Source organism: Spinacia oleracea, chromosome 3 (genome assembly GCF_020520425.1).
Source record: "Spinacia oleracea cultivar Varoflay chromosome 3, BTI_SOV_V1, whole genome shotgun sequence".
Taxonomy (NCBI): domain Eukaryota; kingdom Viridiplantae; phylum Streptophyta; class Magnoliopsida; order Caryophyllales; family Amaranthaceae; genus Spinacia; species Spinacia oleracea.
In genome coordinates, this window is record NC_079489.1 from 93985143 (window position 1) to 93995683 (window position 10541).

Below are 10541 nucleotides of genomic sequence, written 5' to 3' on the forward strand. Positions count from 1 at the left end.
TTTTGAATACTTAAAACTTGTGTATAAATAATGACCCCTAGGCCTTTATTTATAGAGTTATGGAAAAGGAATCGTAATCCTAGTAGGATACGAATTAATTGAAATTAGAATCCTACATGAATTCTATTTAATTAATTTATCCAATTAGGAATAGGAATTTAATCATACACTAACTCTTGTAGATTTAGGAATCACGCATGAGCACAAACTCACACACACACGGCAGCCACAAGGGCTGCCCATGCGCGTACGAGCAGCAGCCCACGCAGCGCGGCCCACGCATCCGTGGCCTTGGCGCGCGCTGGGCCTGCCTTGCGGTAGGCCTGGGCGCTGCCTTGGCTGGGCGATGGCCCGGCTTCGTGCTGGGCCTTCGTCCGGCAGGCCTCGTCCGATGCTAATTCGTACGATACGCTTCCGATTAAATTTCCAGTTCCGGAATTTATTCCCGATACGAACAATATTTAATATTTCCGATTCCGGAATTAATTTCCGTTTCGAACAAATATTTAATATTTCCGTTTCCGGAATTATTTTCCGATTCCGGTAATATTTCCGATTCTGACAATATTTCCGTTTCCGGCAATATTTCCGATTCTGGTAATATTTCCATTTCCAATAATATTTTCCGATACGTACCATGTTTCCGTTTCCGGCAACATCTACGACTTGGATAATATTCATATTTCCGATACGATCCATATTTCCGTTTCCGGCAATATCATCGTTTCCGGAGTATTCATTTCTTGCCTGTGACGATCTTAGCTCCCACTGAAACCAAGATCCGTCGGTTCCGAATATTCATAGATGGAGTATTTAATGCCATTAAATACTTGATCCGTTTACGTACTATTTGTGTGACCCTACGGGTTCAGTCAAGAGTAAGCTGTGGATTAATATCATTAATTCCACTTGAACTGAAGCGGCCTCTAGCTAGGCATTCAGCTCACTTGATCTCACTGAATTATTAACTTGTCAATTAATACTGAACCGCATTTATTAGACTTAACATAGAATGCATACTTGGACCAAGGGCATTATTTCCTTCAAACACACACACTAAAAAAACCATATATAGACACTAAAACAACCAATTTATAGCACAGCAAATTGGGAAATAAGCACAAGTAACTGGAATCAGTTTGATAACTAATGATTTCTTCATTAATTAAGAAGCAGATAAAGAATAAGAATTAATCTGAAGTTCAAACATAAACAAATCTTAGGAATTAATGGTACTTTACTGAATTGATAAAGACAAATCAGGATTATGAAATTACTAGAGTCGGGATTGATCGTTTCCAGGCACCCTCAAAATCAAATCTAAAACTCTCTGGGCAGCGAATCAAACCAAACCAAAAACGCCCAGAAATTCACCAACATTCATCTCAGTCAACGAAATCAAACCCAGCAGAAACGCCTAGAAATCAAAAGAACTAAGAATTAATTTGAAGAAATCAAACCTAGCAGAAGAAATTGCAAGAACGGTCAAAACAACGAACCAAGAATCTCAGTCAAACAGTTAGGCTCGCCGGCGACCATATATCGGAGATCGGCCTCCGCCGGGGAACAAAGAGGGGAGATCGGCCGCTACCGGCGACTAGAGAGCAGGATGAAGAACAGGGGAGAGGAGAGAGAAAGAGAAGAAGTTGAGATTTTTTTAATTTTTTGGAATTTATGCCAAAGAACATGCATTAAGGGCAAAATGGTAAACTATAGCTAACGGAGGACTAACGTCCGTTAACTGCAAGTGCATTTCATGAACAATACGAAAAAATAGGGGTATATTATGTGATTCGAAAGACGCGAGGGTATTTGGTGCATTATTGAAAACCTCAGGGGCATTTCATGAAAAAACCGTTGTTTATACTAAAATGGCATAATTCGTTTTGACTTTGTATGAATTCGTTAAAAATGGATCTAATTTATCAAAACGAAGACTACTTTATTATTTTCATTAAAATTACTGTAATTTAATTCATCATCAATAAAATAAGTTAATGTAAGTTCAAATAAGTCAAGTTAAGCAAAAATAAGGGTTTTCAGATAATTTACACACACAAATTGTTCTTTTCAACAACAATAGTTAGGTTTTGATAAGTTAATTTCAGTCAAATTCACTTTCAACTAAACAGAGCATTAGTTAATCGAATAAGTCAAATTTACTTATATACATGTGATAATATGTGTGCATTCTCTTTGCCGTATGAAAATTTAACTAATTTAAATTTATTGGAACTTATTAAACTTGCTTGATCTGAATTAAACTAATTTGACATGAGCATACCTGACTGCAATAGAGTAAATTATATAGTTAGAGTAACCTTTAACAACGCTCTTTTAATAGCCGGTTTTTCGACTAGCGATATTAAATTATTGAAAATTGCTATACAATACACCCTTTGTCCTTATTTGTTTGCCTATATTCTATTTTAGTTTGTCCATTCTTGTCTCATTTTCTTATATAGTAAAGCTTTATATGCACGCAATGTGCGATTTCATATAATTTAAAAACGCATGGAGAATAATACTTAACTAAACTTATCTTAATTTTACACAAGTGCTTGGGTTTTAGGCTATGTTTGGCATCATTAGCTGAAACTGTGCCGAAACTGATAAGATAGTTGAAACTAATAAGGTACCACCTGAAATTGATAAGGTGCTGAAATTGATAAGGTAACTGTTTGCATTACATGTTTGGAGTACATAAATAATGTAATGTTCAATTGGTGTTTTACACTAATACATATTCCCAACAATATCAACAATTAACGCTAAAACTTAGTTTCAACTTACGAAAAAAAAATTCTGGTTGTTCTTGTACCCTTTAAACACATTCTACCCCCGTTTCAAAATGATCTTTACACTTTACGTTTTTTTTCATAATGAACTTTATCGTGTGCTTTATGCGACTTTTGGAAATAAAACTAGTGTGTAGCCCGGGCGTTGCCCCGGGTTTTGACTTTTATTCGGGTCTTTTTTAAAATTATGTGCATGTAGAGATGGTGTCATCATCAAATTACGGTGGTAACATAAGATTAGTGGCCGATCAACAACCTCCCAGATCTAAAACCCCACATCCAAAAATTTAAACAAAGCCGTATCCTTTTTTTCAAAGTAATAACTGTACATTTATAAATTAAATAATCATTCCCTTTTTTGCATTCACTTTTATTCAATGTATTGTTTATTGTAAAAAGAATATACTTGCTTATATAGAAAGATATTACATAAGTTGTAGTTGGTTAAGATGGTAAGAAGTGTAACTTTTAACATAGAGGTCTACGTGACACGTATACGTTTTTCAAAACGCCTTTTAATATATTAGTATAGTATCTTAAGCTTAATTCTTACCCCGCAACATTATACTTTTCACTCACTTTCTTTTACTTTTATTTGTTTTTCTTACTTCCACTCACCTTTTTACACAATCTCTATTACTTTATCCATATTTTATTATACACAATCAACTTTTTACACACTCTTCCTTCTTGATCTTAATATTTACGCAAATGATAACAATACGTTAAAAAGAACATTATAAAACGGGATCATAAGAACATTATAAAATATTTCCTCAACAATATTGAATATTTTAATCAATATTCACTTTATCTAAGTTTTTTTGGCAAAGTAAACATTAACTTACTTTTTATTCTCGTAACAAGCATAATCTAATTCTAAAAAAAACTCAAGCCCACTCGTCTCTCCCAGACCCACAAATTTCTAATTGGAGTTACTCCTCCACCCTCTGTATTTTCCTGTATTCATACTCTCGCAGTCTTGCTCTCTTCATAATTTTTTAACCTCTATTTTCTCTTTCGTTCCTCCATTGTCATGGCTCAACCCTTTCATCTCAATACCGCAACTCAGATGCTCCCCAATTCGATTAATATACAAACGATCCAGGTAATTGTTACGGAGTATAATACTCCCTTTTTCCTCCAAATTTGTAGGCGTTTGTTGGTTCTTAATAAATTAGGGTTTTAAAAAAATATTGTTTTTTTTTCCAAAGATTCACTAATTACAGTGAAGTCTTCATTGAAGTTCCTGTTGTTAGGCCTTCCTCTACCCCGTCCGCATTCGATTTTCGGGTTAGAGTAACATAATCAGAAATTTGCGTAAGAACATGATTTTAACACTTGATACAGTTTCTTGTTGTTTATTTAATGTTTTTATTCTTACTTCTAGACATCTAAATTTGTATTGATCCTCCTATATTCTCAACTAAGTTTATTTAATTAATCATTTTAGATGTTTTCTTAGGTTGATTTCTGAGTTTGAAGTCCGGGGCAGTGAAAGTGATGGGGTTAGGATTGTGTGAAGGGTCGGATTTTTACTATATCAATTTACAAGGAAAAGCAAGGGGAAAGCGTTGTTCCTAATTTCATTTTATGAGTATTCTTTTCCTACCAAGTCTTTTTTTGTTTCTAGAATCCAAAAGTTATCATTTTGATTTTATAAGGTATACTTATTTGTAAGGTTAAAGAACAAATCACCTAATTTGTTTCATTTATCTCTTTTTCACCTTTTGTGTTTTTTTGCTGGCATAATTTCAATTTTGTTGGTAGATTTCTTATACTTTTGTTTTTCTCTCCGATCTTAATGTCATTTCTATGATTGAAACATCTATTGAAGGTTATGTTTATGTGATTTTTGATAAAATTGTCATTTAGGCATGCTGTTGAGTTAATCGACAATAAACTATGGAATGAATGTAAATTCTGCAGCCTCTTGTTCAAGCTTCCAAGGAACTCTTCAACTCGTGAGATCATGTTAGACGCTTGGTATATGAAAGCATTAAGTAATGACTGCAACAGGAACCTTGTGCGCGAAGTCCTTAATTTAACCTTTTATTGAGCGCATATATGGTAACATTAAAATTAGCCATTATGTTTTCTTCCTCAATGTTAATTTTGCTTAAGTTGAGTATTTGTTATGATGAAAATATTATGTGTTTGCTTGAGTAATGTTGTACATAATTTGAACTTTTTATTTTTGAGGATGAAATTAGAGAACGAAGCTACATCGATGTTTGTGATTTTTGTGTTGCCAGCATAGTTTTGTACAATGTGTAATCGCACCCTCACAGGAATGATATATGTTGCATTTAATGGAGTTAGTCGGTAGAGCGAATTGCACAGTGTAGCTAGGGATACTGATGTATGATCGAGAATGAAAAATGGAGGTTGCCATTATTTATGATTATGCACTAATTATCTTAGAATTGTTGTTTGCGTCGGGCAGGGGGTGTATCCATACATAAATTCCTAATTTATTTGTCTTCTTCCTTTGTTTTCAGGAGTTGATCTATGGCTTCTAACTCAAGGAATTTGCCTGAAGGTAGCTACCTGTATTACATCCCTTTCTTAGCATCAGGATTCGAGTTTTGTTCTAAGAATGTAGGCATTTAGAAAACTGATTTCTAATTTTATTTCTGATATTGCGGGAGAAAGAACAATCAAGCCAGATACTCAAACGTCATTATCGCAACTAGAATCTACCACTCAATAACCTATGAAAAAAAGACAAGTTAGATTTAGTGGTATTATAGCGCCCTAGACTTCTGAAAGTTAATTATATGCAATTTGACTTATTTTATTTCTGTTCTTTTTTGTTCAGGTCCTTTTCGTGGTCCAAGAGAGGCGTGCAACCAGGAAAGGTTAAGGTTCATATTCCATCATCATTGGGAGCTGTTGTGGGTGTGCATGCAAACCAATTTGTGGGTGAATGTGTTGATTGAGTGAAGGACATATGCCCTCTTAATGTTGAAAGATGAGATGATATCCCTCAAGAGGCATTAAATCAGCTGTATAGTAGGATTAAGGTGTGGAAACCTCATTATTTTGGTTCTGATTAGTTTTGGTTCAGACTAGTACATGTTTTTTAAGGCGAAGTTGATTGGCGATACTTTGTTGTAGGCAAAGTATGACTTTGGTGAAGGTCCACACAATTTCGGAAGTAATACACACTCAATGCTCTACCCTTTATAGGCATTGGAGAGAAAGATTGAAGGCTGGCCATTTTTCAAACTCCTCTTATTTGTTTAGTTATTTATGTACTGTATTTTTCTAGTTTGAATACCGATGTTTTACTTTTCCTAGGAACTTGAGGCAGAAGCTGGAGAAAGCGGGAGTGATCTACATGAAGATGAGCAGGAGGTCAATGAACTGGAGGCTAAGAAGAAACAACAAGAGTTAGAACAGAAACTTCGGTTAGTCATGGACAAGATTAGGTTGACATAAAGAAGTAAGTTTTAATTTTGTATATATACTTGTGGGAAAGGGGGGGTAAATGCCATAATTTTATGTGGTGATGCTGCCGAAATAGTCCATAGTTATGAGAAAGGGTCAAGATCAATAATCTAATGTAAATTGTTATACTGCATGTTAACTTGTAATATGATTGAGTTATTGTGACCAGTTCATATCGATTCCTACAATAAATTGTAGTTTGCCAAACTTTTTCAGTTTACAGAGATAAGAATCATAGTTCTCAAACCCTGCTAAGTTATTAATCTGCATTCAAATTTCCATGAACCTTTACCAGTAAGAATTAAAGCGAAGTGAACCTATAGAGCAGGCATAATGACAGTCATTGATCTGCATATTATTGTATTATTCCTGACTGTTTTAAGTTTCCAGTAACAGGACAGCAGGACTTATAGTTCTCCAACCCTACAACTTTCACCAGTTGAGAGTTTCCAATTAAGTATGGAATATTGACAAGTTTGTTATGCATCAGATCATGTTAGTTTGTGTAGAACTTGCATAGTTTGTACTGAACTACTGATTTTAAAGCATTTCAGACCGTCCTGATTTGTCTGAATGCAAAATTTCAGGCATGCTATGAGTATGTGGATGAGCATGGCCAAGAACTTTATTTGACACCAGCACTCTCGAAGACCTAACGGGATATTTTATAAACAAAATGGTGGTTGGTTGGCTTATAAACAAAATGGTGGTTGGGTGGCTTGTTGTCTCTAATCTTAGCCTTAGTTGCATAACTAGGCTGTTGTGTTTGTGTGTTTTGCTGCTCTCGATGCTCTGTTGTTGTTCTGATTCTTGTTACAGTTTATTCCAGTGCATTGCTGCTGTTTTTCTTAAAGCCTGAACACTACAAGAAAATTTACATATAGAGGCAACACCTTGAGGCAATGACTTTTTATGGCCTCTAAAAGTACTTTTTAGCATTAGTTAGTTATGGTAGCCTCTAAAAACTATTTTTAGCGTCGGTGAAATAAAGGTTGCCCCTAAAAGTACTTTTTAGCATTAGCAAAATAACGGTTGCCTCTAAAACCTTATTTTAGCATCAATAGAATTTAAGTTGCCTCTAAAAAGTACTTTTTAGCATTAATGAAATAATGGTTGCCTCTAAACCTTTATTTTAGCATCAGTGAAATTTAAGTTGCCCCCTAAAAGGTACTTTTAGCATTAATGAGATAATGGTTGCCTCTAAAACTTTTTTTTAGCATCAGTGAAATTTAAGTTACCCCTAAAAAGTACTTTTTTGCATTAATGAAATAATGGTTGCCTTAAAAACTTTTTTTTTTAGAATCAATAGAATTTAAGTTGCCCTTAAAAAGTACTTTTTTACATTGATGAAATAATGGTTGCCTCTAAAACGTTTTTTCAGCATCAATAAAATTTAGGTTGCTCCTAAAAGTTACATTTTAGCATTAATGAAATACTGGTTGCCCCTAAAACTTTTTTAGCAACAGTGAAATTTAAATTACCCCTAAAAAGTACTTTTTAACATTAATGAAATAATGGTAGCCTTTAAAACGGTTTTTTTAGCAACAGTGAAATTTGAGTCGCCCCAAAAAAGTAATTTTTAGCATTAATGAAATAACGGTTACCTCTAAAACTTTTTTTTAACGTCACTGAAATTTAGATTTTTCCGGAATGTTTTTTTTTTCATTAGTGATGTTTGGATAGCCTCTAAAAGTCTTTCTAAACATTAATGAAATTTAGATTGCTCTTAAAGGTTCTCGTATACAACGTTGCTAATTTGTATATAAATCAAACCATGATATTGTTTCTTTCCCTCACAATCTAGCCTTGCAACAAGTAATAGAACTCGCTATACGTGATCAACTTATACGAGGGTAAGTAAAAATATAAATTGACCCTTAACCCATTATACTTAAACCATTTACAACCAGTGACCATATATAAATAATATTCCCTACTATACAGAAAAGCATCGTGAATGTCATTTTTTGTTTCAAATCTAGCCTTTTGCTATGTTCCTTAGTTATTTATAGTGACTATACATTCGTTTTTATAGTAAATTATCTAAATAGAAAACAAGAGCTTGAACAATAAAGAAAGAATATTAAAGGAGTACAATAAGTTAAAGAGCAAAGTATTTTTATTCTAGTACACTTGAATAGGGCATAGAAACCAAATTAATACAAGTACAATATACATTATGAACAACTCTAAAAATAGATATTAATACAACTTCCTCCACAATAAGTTACAAATCAGGAGTGCAAAAGGATGTGATTCCATCTGAGATTACTGATCTCCCCAGCAAAAAAGCAAGATCTGTAAGCCAATGTTAGATAAAGCAAGATCTGAGATTACCGATCTCACCAGCAAAAGAGCTTCTAAGCCAATGTTCTAATTTCTGAAAAATCAGTAGTGCAAAAGGATGTGATTCTATCTGTCCAATCCTGGGGAAAAACAAGCTAGATAAAGAACATCAGATCAAAATAGATTCAAACACCTTGCAACTAGGGAAATCAAAAGACACTAACAGTAGCTCAAGTATTCCCAATTTTAATCTCAACATCCAAATCCAAGCATGCCTAGAAACAACATAAACTAACAAAAAAGCCTCTAAAATTTGAATGCAAAATAGGTGAGAAATAAACTGTGCAGGATCAATTACAAGGCTTATACCTCCGAAGAAAACTAAGTTCAAGGAAGAAGAAATACAGTCTTACTTCATTCCTAACTGCCCGAAGAAAGGCAGCTTGTGGACTTACAACTAGGCCTTGAGAGCTGGTGATGAACATTGATGTTGCAGATGTTGATAATGAGTTAGCAGTAGTTGAATATGTGGAGGAAATCTACAAGTTTTACAGGATCACATAAAACGAGTACTGTGTAATTGATTATATGTCATTGCAGCACCACATTAATGAAAAGATGAGGTTGATTCTGATTGATTGGCTGGTTGAAGTTCATAACAAGTTTGAACTTCTGCCTGAGACTCTTTACCTGACTATCGACTTAGTAGATAAGTATCTTTCGACAAAGGTTGTTTCGAGGATGGAACTTCAGTAGGTAGGCATCAGTTCGATGCTGTTAGCCTGCAAATATGAAGAGATTTGGGCACCTGAGGTGAATGATTTCATGTCTATTTCTGACAATGCATATACCCAAGAACAAATCCTTTCCACGGAGAAAGAGATATTAGGGAAGTTGGAGTCGAATTTAACAGTTGCTACTCCATGTCTTCCTTGTTAATACAAATAAACTAGAAACGAAACCTTGTTCAGGATTACCTTGATAAACCATCAAAGCAAGCAAGATAAGCATAAAATCTTCCCTAGATTTGCACCTCACACCTAAGCAGGATCACAGGAGAAATAACTAGGCAAATACACCCTAACGATTCTTCAGATCCAACCCTAAGCAGATTCCTAGAAAACAAATTCCCACTAAAATCCAGCATTTATAAGACAGATCAAGTGAACTTAACCCTTGCAAACCCCAAATCACAGCAGGCAAAGACCCAAAAAGCTGATTAACAGACCAGTTAAGCACAGATATTCAACACATGAGCTCGAACTATCAGGGATCTGCCCTGAAAACTTGCTATTAGCTAAATTAACATTTTGGGGTATTGGCAAAATTTTAATAGCCCGCTTTAAGTAAATTAAGACGACGAACAAAGAAAATAGAACACGCTAAGATATAAATGACTCTTAGATACATGTAAAGTTTGATGTAAAGGCATTATCTCAACAGATCGCAACATTAAACAAAACAAAATGATCGATTGAAGTAACCAACAATTTAATCCGATTGATAAACAAGCAACAACCAAATTCATAAATCAAACCGATCAATTAAAAAACCAAAATTTTAATCAAAATGCGGAAAATAGAAGTAGGAATTAAGAATAATTAGAACAGAAAATTACCTGATATTTGAAGGGGATCGAAGAGAAAGAAAGTGACAGGTCAAGAGTAGTCAGTCACCATACTAATTAAGCGCTTGAAAGACAGAGGAATCCTCCATAAATGCTGCTTCAAAACCCTAAGATAGAGAAAATGAGAAGAGATATAATATTACAGAGAAAATAAGCCAGCATGGTCAACTTTGGAACGTATCACACAAGTCAACAGTTCAGGTTATAAACATTACTGAACAAAGTAGGAAACAGAATTACAGCATCAAACAAAACTGAGCAGACCAGGAACACCAGAACGACAGTTAAAAGATCAACTCAATGTGCCACAATGCAGGACATCCGAAACAATAGCAACACAAGTAAAAACTTAGAATGGCATAATTGTATCATATTGT

At 34.4% G+C, this 10541-nt stretch overlaps 2 long non-coding RNA genes across 4 annotated transcripts; one reads left to right on the forward strand and one right to left on the reverse strand.

Moving 5' to 3' along the window:
- Positions 1 to 3668: 3668 nt before the first annotated feature.
- LOC110798562 (uncharacterized) lies at positions 3669 to 7104 on the forward strand. Of its 3 annotated transcripts, XR_008930742.1 has the most exons (7): positions 3669 to 3906; positions 4674 to 4868; positions 5300 to 5340; positions 5620 to 5824; positions 5919 to 6246; positions 6642 to 6746; positions 6839 to 7104. It is a non-coding gene; the product is annotated as an uncharacterized lncRNA (long non-coding RNA). The 3 variants fall into 3 exon arrangements; XR_002536107.2 differs by lacking the exon at positions 6642 to 6746 and having other exon boundaries at positions 3672 to 3906; XR_002536108.2 differs by lacking the exon at positions 6642 to 6746 and having other exon boundaries at positions 3673 to 3906; positions 4728 to 4868.
- A 1409-nt stretch (positions 7105 to 8513) lies between these two features.
- On the reverse strand, positions 8514 to 10530 carry LOC110798560 (uncharacterized). The gene is made up of 3 exons (XR_008930743.1): positions 10405 to 10530; positions 10156 to 10271; positions 8514 to 9319 (listed from the first exon to the last, which is right to left on the reverse strand). It is a non-coding gene; the product is annotated as an uncharacterized lncRNA (long non-coding RNA).
- Between the last annotated feature and the right edge of the window lie 11 nt (positions 10531 to 10541).